Here is a 19,220-nt window from a genome sequence, read left to right on the forward strand (position 1 = left end):
TGAGATATGGAGGAAGAAGTGCAATTTAGCACTTTCACTTGACCTTTGACCTTTTGACCTTTGACCTTTTGGCAAGAAACTTCCCACAGAATATATATTGGGTTATACATGCATACATCAAGTTAAAAAAAATCCTTCAGGCATTGCATAAATATAAGGAAAGTAGTGATATTTTGAGGAGTTGACCTTGACCTTTGACCCCCTGACCTTTGACCCATGACTCCCAACTTCCCTAGATAATCACTGCCCATCGGTACATGCATATATACTAACTTCCATGAAGATACCTTGAACCATTTGCGAGATATGGAGAAAAACATGAAATTTCAACCTTTTTTTCACAAAATAACATGTGACCTTTGACCTTTGACCCCGTGACCCTAAAATCCAAACAAAGTATCATCCCCCAGGATATACCCTCATACCAAGTTTGATGCAAAACCACCTCACGGTTCTTGAGATATCGACAAAAACAAAACGGGACGGACGTACGGACGTACAGACGGACGGACGACCCGAAAACATAATGCCTCCGGCCACTTCGTTGGCGGAGGCATTAAAAAAAAATCTTCAGACTTGTTTTTATTACAGGCCTATGTTATCAAGGTGAAACTTTTCGCGTGTCCTCGTCAAAGGAGAAGTTCTGTTCGTATCCAAATATTTGAGAAAAATTAAAATTAATGTAGGCCTATTAGCGAAATTCCAAATTGATTCATCGCACCATCGAGTCAGACATCTGTAGTTGAAAGGTAGCCTTTTACTTTGCTCCATGTAAGGTTTGCCTCTATATCATTCAAGCAATTAAACTCGCAAATTTCATTCGCTTTGAAATAAAGAACGCGAAGATGCTGTTCAAGAGGGACGGCAGCTTTGTCTCAAGGCTCTGAAGACACTGACTATTATAGACCACGGCTTTTAGTCTGTCGGGATATCATACCATTTTGGGGGACATCCAATATCCTTCGAGCCTGTAGTCAACGTTCTGGTGAAATGGCGTTTCGACCATTGACGAAATGAGATTATGCCTAAGTCTCAAGTCAATGAGATTATGCCTAAGTCTCAAGTCGTTCCGCTTGGTTACTCGGAAGCTATACAAAGGTGTAGACATGCTCAGGCAACATCTGAAGTGAAATTTAGTATGACTCGTTTATGGGATTTGTCAACAGTGGTAATGATGAAGATGCCCCTTTGCAGCTCATATTGATATCCAACCCTTAATTGGCTCGGCATGTGACATCATGATTAGCCTGCATGCAGGGTGCCAATCGTGACAACTCATACACGGCGTATTGGTTTGTTAGGGTTCTCAGACGCTGACACAAAATCCCGGGCACAAAACATTTATCATTATATGGGCAGTGATGTCAACAGGAGAGGAGATAACACTGGTCCTCTCGACCAGATTTCGACTGTTACTACGTATGATATCGTTTTGCAGTTGGTTCAGCATCGACAGCTCGTATCCGTACATCCATGATAAGCAGGGCTTCACGAAAGGCAGGAGTGGCCACGACGCCTTATCATTACAATCTTATTTCTCCTAAAGGTTAAAGTTTTTAACAGAATTTTCTCATATACCTTACTAATGTTATCAAAATTCTGAAATGTGTTCTGATAACAATATTCTTTATCAATATCTTATGCAGGTTATTTTTCCTTTTTTTTTACACACACACACACACACGCACTCAAAACAAAAATCACGCATCATTTTGGTTCTTCTATATTGCTTTCTACAACAAGTGTCTTCTTCTTCAGGGTTCGTCCTTTTTGTTTTTGACGCACTAAATGGGGTATATTCATGTTGGATACAGCGCAGTCAGACTAGCAAAAGATCGAGAAGTGGGACAGTGTGACCGTAAACTTCCCGCAAAATTTCCCGCGAAACTTCCCGCGAAACTTCTCACTTCAACTATAGGGATATTTCCCTCACCCCCGCCAAGTGACGTAGGCGCGGTCAGACTGGTAAAAAACAAAATCGAAATTAAGATCGCAAAATCTTTTGTCGTCCGGTCACACTGGCAAAAGATCGAGAAGTTTGGCGGGGGTGGCATGTAGATAGAAATACAGTGGGAGTGGAAGTTTCGCGAGAAGTTTCGCGGGAAATGACATTCCCATAAAGTGTATCAGAAACAAATACAAATTATATCAGTGAGGGACTGACTGAAAGCGTCACTCTGCAATGTTGTCTGGGTTAAGATATAGGCCTACAGTTAACCTGGGTCATCTGCTCGGTTACACAAAGGGCTTTGACTTCTTCTTTCTTTTTTTTTTTAAGACAGATTATTATCAGTCACCATGTTTTAATTGAATTCACCAACTTGAAGTTAGATATTATTATTGTGACACTGCATGTGTATAATTTAGCACTATAAAGTTCTAAATTCTCAAAAATAAAGAATTGACTGTATTGTTTCCTGTAGTAAGTATATACAAATAAACATTGGGCTACTATTATAATGCGATGATACCTTGCATAAGCCTAATGATGATTCAGATTCAAGATCAAATCTTCTTATAAAAGAAGCAATTTCAGATAGATGTATAGCGTCCAATTGGTATTCCTCCTCCGTGAGGAGCTCCACACCTCTTCTCTCAAACCTAAGTCCATAGGCCCTACCATTTGAATACTCGTGAGCTCTGTCAACAGCGTTTCAGACAAACTATACAGCTGTACATCATATTGATTGTTACTGAGCAAATTTTGCAAATCAGTGACCTTTATATAGGCTGATCAACCAGACGTCGTACTATACATCATGTGCTATATCCTAATGCCTCCAGTAGTATCTAACTACAATAACTGGTATCATCATATATTTCTGTATACACTGTCTATACTCTATCACTACACATTCTAGATTATTGTTAACAGTTAATTGTTACTTCAAACATCCCGGGCGGAGCCAGGTTTTAAAAAGTACATCTGAATAAAAAGTTTCTTTCAGGACCTGTTCATAAACTTATGTGAACATCCAGCACACGTACCAAAAGCTTTTTGATTCTTTTGAGCTGACTTACTGCAGATAGAGCATTTTGTATTTTGCCATTAGTATAATAGTTGTGTTGAGGCTTGTGTATGAAATTTTGATATCACTCTTTATACAGATGATTACAAGTTAACTCTCATTGTGGTGCAGTAAGGAAATTAAACATGTACAGGAATATGCAACATGATGTGAATATTGAATATCTTACATCTTGGTGGGAATAAACTTGTACAGAGAAATGCTAATAATCGAATAAACAATGTGTCCTCAATTTCAAAATCGGAATAACTGCAATAACAAGATGAATGTTCACTAAAGATAACCAATACAAATCTATTACAAATGCTGTGGAGACCTATAATAATGTGGTCTACATACTAAGAAGTGGTCTTCAGTTAAAAGAGATATTGATATAATATAGCTATTCTTTTACAAAGTGAATCTAATTTCAACTAGTCAACACAAAAATGATAAACATTTATGGATTAACGTTCTAGCCCGGCATTCTAGTCTGTGTGCAAAGTCAATCACTTTTTCGAGTTACATTTCTAATGCCGTCATGGCCTAATTTTGGGTGTATATATAGTTTCTAATCCTTCATTTTTGTTTTATTTTATTTATTTATTTATTTATTTATCTATTTTTTTTTGGGGGGGGGGGGGGTCTGAGTTTCGACAGGTCCATTTTGCATGTTAGTATCAACCCTTTCCCCTCCCTTATTCCTGATTATGATTATCGGATTAACATGGACTTAATGAACCTCCGGCATAACGGATCGATGGAATGAGGAATCCTATGAATAATACCACCGTGGACATCACTGAAATAATGAACAACATGTCATTGTACTCGTAGAACTCAAAAAGGAATTTGAATGACTTATCATACTTGACAGTATATTGATATCTTTTCAGGAAATACTCCTTCAAGAGTATACATTTCGCCAGCTCACGGCATGATACAGATGAGTTTGTGTTAAAAACAAACAAACAAACAAACAAACAAAACTCGTAACTTAAGGGTATTTACAGTGTACTAGTATTCCTCGATAACATAAAAAAGAGAGGAGAGATTGTTAAGACCGGTGGTGTGAACGGAAGTCAACCCGAAACGATAAGAGCTGCAAATTTTCTGCATGGTCACATATAGAGGTTTTATAAGGCATTATAATCTCAATTTGTTTATTTCTGCATGACTGTAACAATAGCAAAACAAATACCCGAACGCAAAAACAAAATCCGAGTGGATTAACTCATTGGATAAAGGGTATACTGGCTTACTTATAGTTCTGTTGTTTCGCACCTTGTTGGAGAAGAATAACGCACGAAGTTGGAGAAGAATAACACATCATAACGGAAACGTTAATCGCTTGTATCCTATAGGACAAAATATTTTAAACTCGCGGGGGGGGGGGGGGGTTGTCACAAAGGCTAAACTATAAGTCTTTGGAATGTTATAGATGAATGTATATACATTATATTCAGTAAAGCTCTGTGTGCTAACCTAAATCAAGTGCACATGATTCTTGGTAAGCTGCGTTTGGTTATCAAACTTATCAATCCCTTAGGCCCACTCTTCACTACTGGGTTGGGAAATATAGCTTTATGATGACAGGCTTCACCAATAGTCAACCATCCACCACCCCCCCCCCCCCGCCCCCGACATACACAAGATGGCCTACAGTCAAAGGAAAATAGAATATGGTACGGTTAGATATTGCTGCGCTCAATCGAAGCATTTTGATACCATCGCGTTGAATGACGTGTTGATGAATTTTCATCGACTTTGACACTTTATAGCCTTGTGGATTTTACTCTTTCCGCTATGGAAAAATGAAATGCTCCCCGTTCACATTTAACTTGTCATAACTGACATTTTCAGCTGGAGAATGAGTTAAATCAAACGTTCATTGATCTTTTATCTTCAGGTTTGTCCACATCAATCCGTCATTGACATAGTTGTGTATTTATATCTCTTCCTATTATGACAAACAATGTTGCCGCTGACATAATCTGATTTGAAGATTGAAAATCAAATGACGTTTCGATCGAGAGAGAGAGAGAGAGAGAGAGAGAGAGAGTGAGAGAAGGAGAGAAATGTCCATTACCTTCGGCCTACTGATCGTGACGGACATTGCCGTAGCCCCCGCCGTAGCCTTTAACCAGAGCGTGATGGGGTCATCCCATGAGACCGACACCCACGAGTCATACAGACCACGAGTCATAATACAGCCCACGAGTTCGACACTATAGGCAAATACAGCCCATGAGTTCGACACTTAGTTAAAAAAGCCCACGAGTTCGACAGCTACAAAACGGGGTTTAAAATGTGTCGGTCTCGTGGGCCTTGTTTGCTTAGCGTCGAACTTATGGGTTGCATGACTCGTGGGCTGTATTACTCGTGGGCTTTATAACTCTTGGGCTGTATGACTCGCGGGTGTCGGGTCTCGTGACGTGCACCCAGCGTGATGCAAAGAGCATGCATGCCATGTACATGAGGCCAAGTTCACTCGAGAGCGTCGTATTGCTGCTGTTGTTATATAGGCCCTATTATTCAATAAGAGGGTCTGCACAAATTTATTGCATTGTTTGCTAAAATAACTTGGTTCTTTATTTTATCGTAACTCTGCATATTTACGCGGATGGATTGGCAGAACGACGGACAGCCCGAACGCTTGAAAAGAAATACATCTAGCACCCTCGGGGGCCGATTCAATTACAGTCCTTTTACGTACATGTAAAAGAGAAGATACCCAGCTTTCAGGTGAGATGGAATTCAATATGACATTCACTTCCATCAGCTTATTAAATAATTTATATTGTGGATGGGAACTGTTCCCTATACTTCAAATCTCCGATATACAGTTTGGGTGCTAAAGCCACAAAAGTGCCATGTCAGTGAGAACTCATGGCACCCACGAAATCGAACCCGTCAAAAAACAAAACAAAACAAAACAAAAAGAACAAGAAAATCACGTCCTCATCACTAAAACAATAAGCGACATGATACAAGTATGCCCTTTATAGTTGTGAAGTGCGCATGTCACGAGACCGACACCCACGAATCATACAGCCCATGAGTCATACAGCCTATACAAGTTATACGCCCACGAGTCACGCAGCCCATGAGTTTGACACTAAGCAAACAAGGCTCACAAGACCGACACATTGAGCCCGTGTTGTAATGTCGAATTCGTGCTAAAAATCCTCAAAAATCCGCTTCGGGCGTTTTCCGCAATCCAAAATGGCATTCAAAATGGCCGCCATTTCCTGTTTTCTCTGACTTTGCTAGTAGGCATCACCAATACACACTTCAAATATCTAAATATATATTTTGAGACACGAGGAATCCCATAAATGTTTGATACTTATTTAGTCATAGTCAATAAAAACACTTGAGTCAATAAGTCAATAAAAACACTTGAGCATTTCCAGAAGAGTAAAATGGCCGGCTTTTCTTTTTTTTTCCCCCTCATAACTCTGCTAATAGGTAATCCCCAATACACAATTTAAATATATGTTTTGAGACAAAAGGAACCCAATGAAATCCTTATAAAAAGATTTTGAATCACACAAGTATGAACAAAAATTGTAATCAGGGCGGATCCGTTTGCAAAATTAAGGGGGGTGGGGTCGCACGCAACCCCCATTTTTTTCTTTTATTTCTTTTGTTTTAACCAAAAATAAAGAGGGGGCGCGGGCCGGGTGCGCCCCCTCTGGATCCTCCACTGGCAATTGTGTTATTGATTTAAAAACATAAATACAATCTTATACAATCTGTATATATCTTCTCCTCCACTGTACCAGCCTTCCTCTTCTGCATCAACATGAGGTTGAGCCATTCTTCTTCACAGGTTATTCAATGATCTCTTTCATTCAACCTATTTCATTTTTTTTTTTTTTTTTGATTAACGAACCTTCTTCGAGATTGAGGAACCTCATTAGATTTTTGGATCATCATATTACCTTCGGAATAACGTATATATCTTATATTTTATTCTTCGGATTAACAAACCTTCGGAATAACGCACCTTGATTGGAATAATGCCACAAATATTCGGATTGAGGAACTCTTTTTAATATCGGTTTAACGAACCTCTAGGTATTGGGAAATTGTGTGTTTCTGAATAACGAACTCTGTGAATAACAAACTTCACCCAGAAAAAAAGAAGAAGATAGCGTTGAACTTTCATCTCCCGTGCTTGAGGAGAAGAAAATACATCATGTTGTGCAAAACGTCACTCTGTTTGGCCACACATTAATGATTGTGAAATGTTTCCCTGATAATGTCATAAGTGCTAATAGAATTGACTCTAAGACATTCACATTCAAATGTTATATTTTGTGTAATCCATGCATATACGAACTAATTTTGGTTTTTGAATGAAAAGTTTGTTAAATATAATTTTTACGGATGAAAAAATAAGTCACTGAATTACTAATACGTATTATTACAGAATTGTAACATATTAAGATTGGAAACTGGATTTTGGGAATAGCTCGAACGATTTTATTGCTACTTGCGTGCTTGAGAATAATATACACTTTATGTATCCCATTTAGTTCGATATAATTCAAAACATATACATCGATTTTGTGTTGGGCTTACCTATACTTGCAATAGGAAATGGCAGCCATTTGGGACACCATTTTGGACTCTTTCCCCCTTTTGTACCACAAAGTTCAAAGGAATCAGAGCGTGTCTCGCTGATATCTTAGAAAATGCTTTACGGTTGAAGAGAGGCACGCTGGTATACTCGATGGCTGTTCAAATACGTATAGTGTACCCTTTTCTACCCCTTTATCCCCACTGTTGGGGACACGGAACCCTTGTGATAGCAGCGCGGTGGTCTTGTCGTAAATAATTATAGGAGGAAGGAGAAACGGCATGCTTCCAAATCCTTCCGAGCTTGACGGGAAAACGACAAAAAGATAGCTGGGTGTGCATCAATAGACATTTTTTTTTCTCTCTCTATGTTATCTCATCTCGAGTCAATGCTTGAAAGGATGAGGTATATATACGGTCATTATGTTCTTTAAACGGCTAATCACTTGCTTAAAAAAAAAAAAAAACTAACCACAAACAAACATCAGACTGAAGCTATACTGAAGCTGTTTCATCTGATATCAGCAGGAAGGGCCGCCATGCTTTCTCTCATCTGACAAAGAGTTTAGATACAATCCTAAAAATGCAGTGAAGGAAAAGGTCATCCACAAGGACGGAATTTTCCAATAGAGTATCAAAGAATGATGTCATAGCAATTCATCGTCTTGGAAAATGGTTCTAAACAACCTCACCTGGCCCGAGTGTTTATGAGTGCACCTGGTTGAAAGCCAAGCTTTCACAAAATACTGTGACATAATAACCTTGGAGTCAAAAGGGGCCTGAGCTTTCGATCCTAGCAGAATCTTCGTCAGAGGCAAAATGACAAACATGCAGGGAAAGCAATCACATATAAGGACTTTACACAACAAGAACAGACAGGGACAAGCTGGGTACACAGAACAAAGAAACAAAGGAGAGGGAGGTCATGGGCAAGGAGCCCAACAGGTAAAAGGAGGGGGATTAAAGCAGGAGGGTGGACAGACAATAGGCAGAGGAGAGGGGACAGACAAAAGGCAGAGGGGGTCAGTGATGATCATGAGGATCAAGGAGGCAACCAATGAAGGAAAAGGATGAATAGGGAGGCAACATCAAAGAAGATAGGGAACACCAGAGGGATAAAGAAAGGGAAAGAGTGAAAAAAGCAACAGCAAGAGGAAGGGAGGGGGGGGGGGGGGCTGAGCAAACAGTGAGCCCTGAAAGGTGTACCAGGAGGAGGCAACAAGGGGAAGAAATCAAACATATCAAAGTGTATACATATACACACACAGTAATAATAATGACAATGAAATAACAGTAATGAAAAGAATATTGATAAAAGAAATAAAATAAAGCACATATGAAAAACTGGGGGAGAGAAAACTGTATACATTGTAAGTACACAAAAAGCAGGCAAGGCAAGATAAGCACAAGTATGTGTAAACAAACAAAACCGGGTGTGTGTGTGTGTGTATAGGTAGAAAAGGCTGTATAAAAGAGACTCGGACTAGAGGAAGGAATCAATTGGGGAAAAAAGGGTCTGCAAATGGAAAAAGGCACAAAGAAAGAACAAAATGAAATTGAAAAATGAAAAATGAAAAAGCGAATAATAATGGTGATAATAATAATAATAAAAAAAAAAAAAAAAAAAAAAAAAAATATATATATATATATATATATATATATTCTAGAGATATAAGAGGTGGTTAGTCATTTCCCTCCTGGATGTTGAGGCCATGGGGTTGGATGGTGTGAAGTCGTCTCATCCAGAGCTTCTCTCTGCTGGTTCTGACTGTGTCTGGACGAGTGCCTAAAGATTCAATGCCCTGCAGAGTCATATCAGTGATGGAATGATCGGGTAGATTGAAATGGTGGCCCACTGGAGTGTCGAGCTTGGCTGTGTTGACGGTAGATCTATGTCCGTAGAAGCGTCTTTTGAGTGTTGTCTTGGTTTCCCCAACATACTGGATTCTACAAATTCTGCAAGTGATGAGATACACGACATTAGTGGTGGTACAAGTGATGTTTCCCTTTGTGTGGTGAGAGAGGCCGGTAGAGTTGCTGGTGAAAGAGTCACTCTCATGGATGTGTATGCTACAAATGATGCACCTGCTGGCTGAACATTTGAATGTGCCATGCTGTAAAGGAGAAGAATTGTCAGTGAGGGAGGGTACTTCAGCACGGACGATGAGATCCTTGAGGTTGTGGGGGCGCCGGTACGCCAGGATGGGAGTATCTGGGACGGCCTGGGAGAGACGATCAGAGGTGTGAAGGATATGGTGATTATCACGAAGGATATTGTGGAGAGAGGGTAGATTGGGATGGAAAGTGGTCACGAGTGGTATTCTGTCAGTGGTGTCCTGCTTGTTGGTTTTCGGTTTGAGAACTTCAGATCTGGGGAGAGAACGAACTTTGTTGATGGCTTGTTGAACTCTCCTGGTACCGTAGCCCCTGGCTGCGAGATGTCTCTTCAGGTTCCTGGCATGGAAAGAAAACTCAGAATCCTCAGAGCAGATACGGCGAAGTCTGAGGGCTTGACTGTAAGGGATACTGGTTTTGCAGTGGCGGGGATGGCAGCTGGCTGAGTGAAGGTACTGATGGGTGTCTGTGGGTTTAGTGTAGAGAGTGGTGGTGACATGGTTAGACTCCTTTCTAACGGTGACATCGAGGAAGTTGGTCTCTTCTTGGGAGAAGTCGGAAGTGAATTTGATGGTTCTGTGGAAAGAATTGATGTGGTCAATGAAAGTATGGAGGCTTTCTTCCTCCCTGGTCCAGATGAAGAAAACGTCATCGATGTAGCGCCACCAAATCCATGGACGACAGGGCGCTGAATCTAACATCTGCTGCTCTAGCTTGGTCATGAAGAGACAGGCGAAGGAAGGAGCCATCCGGGTACCCATTGCTGTGCCAGATACCTGTAGGTAGTGCTTGTCCATGAATGTGAAGTTGTTTTTCGTCAGTACATGTGACATGAGGGATTTGATGTCAGATATGGGGGGGTTGGAATGGCCGCTGCATGTCAAAGCCTCACAGGAGGCTAGAATACCTTCATCATGGGGAATATTGGTGTAGAGAGAGGAGACGTCGAAAGTACCGATGATTGCTGTCTCGGGTATCTGGTCCTTGATGTCATCGAGCTTCCTGAGAAAGTCTGGTGTGTCATGAATGTAGGAGGGTGCGAGTGAGACAAGAGGTTTAATGTGGTGATCAACAAAGAGGGAAATGTTCTCTGTTGGGGAACCATTTCCAGAGAGGATGGGACGACCAGGATTGCCAGGTTTGTGGATCTTGGGGAGGAGATAAAATCGGGCAGGTTTGGCATTAACGGGGGAGAGAAATTTGTGAGCCTTCTTGGTGAGGTGTTCATGTTCCTTCATGTCATCGAGTGTCGACTGGATCTGTTGGGAGAAATTATCTGTGGGATCAAAGTCAAGAGGTGTGTAGTGGGAAGGATTGCGGAGATGTTTCATGGCTTCATCGATGTACTGCTGGCGGTCCATTACTACAACAGCTGATCCTTTGTCTGCGGGCTTGATGATGATGTCCGACCTGTTTTTGAGAGATGAGAGAGCCTGGCGCTCTTCCTTTGGGAGATTGTCATGTGATGCAATGTCGAGGGTATCTGCGGAGTGGACTTGAGATGAGACAGCTTCGATGTACGTTTCCAGGGAGGGAACTCTATTCTTGGGGGGAATCCATGAGCTTTTTTGATGAAAGGGCTCAGGAGCAGAAGGGGGTTCATCGAGAAAAAACTCTTTGAGGCGTAACCTGCGGTAGAAAGAAGAGAGGTCTTGGCTGAGTGCTATCTGATCGACCTTGGGTGGAGTGGGGCAAAACTTGAGACCTTTTGAGAGAAGAGACATAATAACCTTGGTAGGCCTGCACTATTATCGAATGGACTGTACATAACAGAGCTTATGCATTTTTGTGTTCACCTGTTATGCTTTTGTTATCATCACGGGCGTAGAATGCTCGTGCCAAAGTGATTACAGTATTGAAAAGATAGAAATAATCAATACACAATTTCAAGAAAATGTTACTACAATAGCACCAAAGGGGAAAAAAGCAGGTGGAACCCACAGTTTACACTCAAGCATTATTGTATTTCTCTTTCATGACAATGCGTATTTGTGCTAACTTGTTATAGTCTGGTTGCATTGTTTGTTTTTTGTTCGTGTTTTTTTTATAATAATACATGTAATAATTAAAGAAAACCAAAGTCTAAATGCAAACGTGGATTGAGTGAAGGCAGCAATATCAGTAGGACACATCTGTGAGAGTGTGCGGAATTGAATCGACAGTTATGAATTTCTAAAGTTCTATGGGGCCATCATTGCTGAATGAAAGACTGCTACATTTCGTGATGTCATTTTGTACGACAATGCACAGAAAATAGCAAGACTTCCACGAAGTTTCATTTTTTTTTTTGGGGGGGGGGGGAAAGTACACATTAAATTGAAATGTTTCTGACATGTATACGTTTAGGGAAGTAATAAATTATTTACCCTGCTTTCTGAAAGAGGTAAGTCAAGCGCTCTTAAATTATGCTAGAATGGAGAAAACGGCTGAATTTTCTCTACATTTTCTTTATATTGTTGTCCACAAAGACGATAATGATGTCAGTGTAGTAGTCTCCATATCCTGTGATGCCAGCACGATTGTCTGATATTTCTCAAACCTTCTATGTTCTACTCATATTACTGCTTTTACTCAATCCATATTTATATTTGGGTTCAAGTTGTACAGGTGTCTGTAAAAGGTTGTTCATATAATTGTTAGTTAAAAAAAAGGACAACCCCCCAAGTCTACTAGATGTACATTACACCTGCACTTCGTCCTCTTCAGTGTTATGTAATAACATCTTTCTTTGCACGACATAATTATGTTGTGAACTTGTCTGTCTATTATTATGCATGGTAGATCAGGATAATGAGATTTTCCAATGTCTTTACCACTTACCAATCCAATCTCGGAGGCAAAAGGGACATAACTTTACCCCTTGGAGTCATATTCCCTTCTCCCATTCCACATAAGGCATGTATTCGATTAATGTTGTTTTGTTTTAACTGATAAACCCTGGAGATAAGTGTGAATGGAGGGACTGCCAATCCTGGATAACACAATTCTGCACGACATGCCAATTGATGGGTAAAAATTTCCAACTTTCCATCCAGGTAAGCTCGTGACCGAGCCTGAGGAATTTAGGTCAGTCGTTCAATTTCGTTTACCTGTGCTGTGCTGTGCCCCCTGAAGAGCTTGCGCGCATCAGCGCTCTATTTTAAAGCTGTCTGATGAAGAGGATTTGATTAATCCTCTTAATAGGTCTATTCCATCTCGCTCATTGGCTTCCTAGAGTGCCTGCCTTACTCCCTTTTTCTTTTCTTTTTTTTTTAGTACCTCACGCTGTCCTAAAGTTGCTTAAAGAAAAATTAACCATATGCTCTCAAAAGAGGCATATTTTGAAAAAGCCAAGTGCACAAGTAAATAAGGGTAATCCTCTCCACAAAATAACCTAAAATGACATGTTATTATCATGCTACCTGCATGGGCATATAACAGCTAATCTCCTTACAAAATTTATTTAAAAGAATAGCAAGTGCACGGGCATATTTAGAGTTAATCTCCCCAGAAAATATCAAAAAATGACATGTAATCATAAAGACAAGTTCACGGGCATTTAAGAATTAATCTCTCCAAATAGTATATTCATCAGAAAAAATGCAAAAAGAAATGTGAGTCCACTGTCTCACACAGGAATTTGTATCAACTTTTATGTCAGATATGAACCAGTCTTTTTAAAAACTAAATACTGAGGATTTCCAGACAAGGTGCATTGAACCCTTGCTGTATTCAAAGTGCCTGCTCACCCCCACCCCCACCCCCATCACCTCTGGGCTCAGTAACACAAAAATACCTGCATTAGTCTCTGCTGACTGAATGCTAATGCTCATTGCTATGAGCAGAGTTGCTGGTAATTTTCCAGCATTCGTATGCTGTGGTATTTTTAGGTATGATATCACAAGGACGCCTACAGCCTGAACAAATACAATTGTATCAGACCTTCTTTTGAGGTAGATATGTGTGTGTTTGTGTGTTAATGCTCCCAGCAGATCAACAACAATACCAATAAAAAACAGGCCAAAGTGACAGCGCCCTTCAAATAACCACAGCCCAAGCAGGTATTCTATTGTTCAAAAGGTCAGAAATAGATAAGAGATAAGATAAATGACAAACGATAAAGAAGGGATTATAGTTTAGACAAAAACAATTTCTATACATTGGATGCCAAACTTCACTGAGAAATCTCATTTGTGTAACTGTAGACTTTCTTCCTGAAAAGACAATTTGAAACGTGAAATTGGCTGAAGTTGACAGATATACAGAGAATAACAAAAATGTGATATTTATCTATGGCGTCCTTTCAGTAAATTTTTCTTGAACCAATGGCCGGGCTATCTCCAGAACGAAGCATGTACAAATTCTGTGTTTTATTATACAAGATTTACCCTCTTATTTCTAGGTCTGTAAGACTAGTAAGTGTTGTCATAATATACATAATCCAATGAATAAATTGGAAAGCCAGTTTCTTGGAAAAGCCAATTTTTTGGCAGGTTACCTTGAGTTTAAAAGGACTCTGAAGTTATCAGGACATACTGAAACGTCACTTACACAAGAAGAACTCGCCACTTCAAACAGCAACCACCATTAAAGGGTTTATCAAAATGACCTACAACTTAGCATACTAGCATAAGTACAAAATACCATATTCTATATACTTTGTATTAATGTGTCGATTCTTTGTGAACACTTTGCTTTAAATCATTCAAAAAAAAAAAAAAAATAGCATTCTCATACTCATGCTTGTGCATTGATCCCCCGGGGCAGCATACAGAGAAATGAGCAAACAAGGTAGAAAGGTAGCAAGGTAGAATGTCACTAGTCTGAATGAAAATTTTGGAAATAACAATATTGACTGTTACTTATCTGCCATAAGAGCCTGCCCCTTTATTTCAACTTCAATAAAGATCATTGATCTTGACCACCGACTAAGGGTACATCCTTTGCCATCTCTGCACAAAGGAAGTAATTGCTACTGTAATCTATAATTATACCTTTAACACCAAATAAACAGTACTGTCCTCATACCTGGGGGAATTCACCTCGAGAAGATGAAACTTTAGCTAAGTTTTGGTGACCTTTGACCTTAACCTTTCACCCATCATTTCAGGCAAGTAATTGTTGATATATTTCTGTCCTTGCCAAATGTTATTCCCAGTGGACATTCATAGCAAAAGTTATGGCTGAAAAACAACACCAAAGTACAGTGACCGGCTCTGATGTTAACTTTTGACTCTTCATTACTATCATTTTCATATTGCAAATAATTTTCACTTTTTTTCTACCCTGTTCAACAACTTAAATCACAAATATTACCACTGGATATTCCTAGATGAAGTTACAGCTGAAAATTTTATCTTACCAAAGTTCAGTGACCTTTGACCTTTGACTGTAAGGGATCATGCCCTCAATCTAAATCACTACATTTACACCTCATGTATCATTCCAAGGAAATTCAGAGTGGGTTCCCCCCCCCCCCCTCCAAATTGTGACATACGATACGTGAGGTCAATGATATGTGATAGACAAACAAAATAAGCAAAACACCAGTGGTAAATGATATGTGATAGACAAACAAAATAAGCAAAACACCAGTGGTAAAGAATTATAAGGGAATGAACATTGACATCAGTCTATGTATTGTAGTTGGATTTCACTATCGGTTCCTTAATTCTTTGTTTTTCATTTGTGGCATCCATAATTTACAGTATAGTGTATATGATATACCATTGTAGATTAGTGAATTCACAAAATGTCTTATTTGAATCTAAACAGAAAAAAGCTATCAATTCTATTCTTTGATAATTAGTGATCCATATTTTTTTTTAATGATAAAGCATGGTTTAATTAGTGTGTACTCATTTGGAATTACCATGTAAACCTGGAAATTATTACCTTTTACATTGGAGTTCTGACATTCCCCCCCCCCCTCTTGCTTTTGACAGTATTACCATGGTCCATGGTATTACTTACCTTTATATACCACCACTGACATCTTGCACTGAACCTGGAGGCCACACTTCCTACACTTTGATATTCATTCCCCATCAATCATTTCTATTAATGCTATTCAAAACCCACCTGCATGTATTCTAAATGTGTTGAAGGTAGACCACTATTATGTACGGGTCAGTGACAAAACACTCTTGAGGAGGATTATTAGGTAACCTTGGGTTTAGTTGTCCTGTCAACTGAACTGCCCATTCAAAGCCATTCACTCCCCGCAGCACACATAACAATCAACTATGTCTCTGTTGAAATTCCACAGAATGTCAGAATTTCATGAGGATTAAAGGGATGGTATGGTATTGGTAGAAATGAGGACTGGGCTTTTAACTTTCTATGAGATACCAAGAAAACACTTATGAAAAAGTACACAGCATACCATTCTCAGAGGAATTCAAGGTTTATTTGATGAAAATCGCTTTTGAAATAGCTGAGACATCCAAAAACAAAGAAAAACAAAGCAATCGTAATGAAAGGTGGGTGCCATGTTTTATGAGGATTGCTCTGTTTTTTTTTTTTATATCTCAGCCATTTCAAAACCAATTTTCATCAAATAAACATTGAATTCCTCCTGGAATTACATGTTCTTTCATATTTCACACAAAGTTTCTCATTATCTCACCAAAAGATTTTAGAAACCTGAAGTCTGGTCTCAACCAAAACTACACGATCCCTTTAAGCCACCATCCTAAATAGCTTTAGTAATTGCTTCTGCATCAATATCTCATTCGTGATGGTGTTAGTGTGCTGGACAATTCAAGGTATGAGTCACTGTTTTTGCCCTTGGTGTTTCATAGGACAGGATTTGTATGCACATATTCTTTGCAAGAAGTATGTCAAGGTAATGCAATTTTAACAAGGAAAGGTAAAGGTTTACACTAAGTGCAGGATAAGCACTCACGGATATGCGAGATTGAAACAGAAACAATATTTATGGTGATATAGCTTCCTGTAATATGCCATTACACACATCATTAACAGGGATGTTTCTGTAAACATATGTAGATTAAACGAATGTAGAAAGATTGCTTTTTTTTGTTTACGATTTCATGTTGCCTTCTCTAGATTTGCAACTCTGCAACACTTCGTGCAATCATACTAGTAGAACTATGTAAAGAAAATATATAAGGAACTCTACAAATTTTTAACAAGAACTACAAATGTCCATGACCTGATTCTGATATACATTAAAAAAAACCCAACCAAACCATTATTCTCCATGTTTTCTGAGGATGTACATGTATCCAAAGCACTCTATTGCTGTCCTTGGAAAATGAATCCTAGTGAAATTTCTTTGATATTCATAAAATTTGAAAGGACTGTCTTGATATCTGCCAAACTTTCACCGAGTGTTTGCCTTTTTCCTTCCGCGTTCTTTGAATCAGCATTTATGTTTGGAGAAACTTCCCCTTTAAGGATGACAGGCAAAGCAGTGCAGGGATATCATCCTCATCTGAAGATAAAGATATGATGCATGTTGAAATTTAGGCCACAGACAAAAAGGGTTACTGATTACCCTCTCGTTTATCTCCAGATATGGCACAATCCTTGTGCATGTTAAAACCCTTCATACTGCGGTTTGTTCACAGGTGGGCACGCACGCTAGAGTGAGTGCATTCTTTGCCTCTTGGCATGGATGTCTGGAAACTCATTGTCAGTGAATAGAGCTCATCTAATCCCTAACCTGTATTTTCTGCTATTAGACTGAGGCACTGAATTGCTTCACCTGAGTGGGCATGCTGACTCTCTATCTAGGTCAAGTTTGGACGGATTACTGAATGCTGATGGGGAAAAAAAACAAAACAATATGGCACATCAAGCTAACTGTCTGGGCTCGTTTTATACAGAACACTATTCAAAGGACTCCTAAAAGGAAAAACCAACCTGAAAATCAACATGTCTATAGGTACACTGAATGAAAGAAAGAAGAATAACTTCCAATAAGGTATACTGCAAGATAAGAAGAAACTCAACTTTGGTAATTTCTGTAGTAGCCATCTCTTGAAAGCTGCCTGCTGTTTTATACTGCTCCCCCCGCATCGAAGATTGTGTAACTCATCATGTCCCACGACCCAGATCTTCTTTTTATCCTCAAATATGGTTGTTTGTATTGGTTGCAGAGTTCTCAAAAGCTTCCTAATCCCTAATTAAGTGTATGACTGATTCTTAACTTGGGAACAAATTTTAGCACAAAAGTCAATGAAATGAAAAAGTTCCCCCTTTCCCCCATTGTGCATTATAAAACTTTTATTTTTTGAAAGTCAACATTTATTAACTGATAAACTGCCAATGTTGACATGATCAAATGGTCCCAATTGAGGAAATTCTGTAATTATATTGTCGTGCATAATTCAATAGATATGTCAGCTTTGTTAAAAACAAAATATGGTTCATTTATGCTGGGTAAACAGGAGCTCAAGAAACAAAACCTTGTATGTTGGTACACTGTGAGAACATAGTATGTGTGTGACTGCATCCAATGCATGTGTGTGTGTGAGCATGTATGTGTGTGTTCTTTTTTTTTTGTTCTTTCTTGCCACAGAGTACTAAAATGATGATGCCAGAGTTATTTGTTATAGCTTGGGTTGGAGTGTAACCAGGTGCGAGCATAAACTCTCATGCCAGGTGAGGTTGTTTGGAGCCAGTTTCCATGGTGATGAATGGTTATGACATCACACTTTGGCACCCCATGCTCCTTGACACGTGCTGCATGATCAAATGTTACTGAATGTTCTGAAGTCTGAAGTCAAACCGATATGTGGGGAAAATCACCCAAATCCAATTCATTCTTCATGTTCTTTCAATTCCCAAAACAGTAAAAAGTATACTTTACGACCAGCAATTGTTAGCCTTGGGAGATTTTACGTGCGAAGCAGTTTGATTGTGTCTTTAAATGGGGGTGTTTGGTAAGGGTAGTAACTTATTAGCTGATCATACATGTAGGCTGGTTAACACATTAGTGTATAAAGTGGGAAACTTGTGGCTGAACTTCAATTTGACTTTTTTTTTCTACAGGTGTCCATCATTAAGTAAATCATATCAACCTACATGCAAGTGTTCATGATTGACAGAACATGACTCAAGATACCGTTAACTCTGCGTAAATGCACTTTCTCGACAACCAATATTCAAGAAAGTCTAGAGATTTCCTCTAGTTCCATGCATATCAACATGTGTGAGGTTTACTGTACACGGTTCACTCTTCATTTCAATGAACTGTTGCCCGTTTCACTACATCCATGGATTATAAATTTGTCATTTGAGTTTAGACTCCAAGTATTGATACTTTGAGATGGTTAACTGCAAAAATTAATGAGATTACCTTAAATGGATTATATAGTTTTGGTTGAGACCTATAATTTCAGGTTTCTAACATTTTTTGTTGAGATAATGAGAAACCTCTTATAAAATGTGAAAGAGCATGTAATTACAAGAGGATTTCAATTTTTATTTGATGAAAATTGGTTTTGAAATGGCTAAGATATCAAAAACAGAGCAATCCTAATAAAAGGTGGGACCCACCTT

At 39.1% G+C, this 19,220-nt stretch overlaps 1 pseudogene; it reads right to left on the reverse strand.

The window, feature by feature from the left end:
• Positions 1-9,996: 9,996 nt before the first annotated feature.
• Positions 9,997-11,071, reverse strand: LOC140226751 (uncharacterized; annotated as a pseudogene).
• Between the last annotated feature and the right edge of the window lie 8,149 nt (positions 11,072-19,220).

The sequence above is a fragment of the Diadema setosum genome, chromosome 1, assembly GCF_964275005.1.
Source record: "Diadema setosum chromosome 1, eeDiaSeto1, whole genome shotgun sequence".
In the NCBI taxonomy this organism is placed as follows: domain Eukaryota; kingdom Metazoa; phylum Echinodermata; class Echinoidea; order Diadematoida; family Diadematidae; genus Diadema; species Diadema setosum.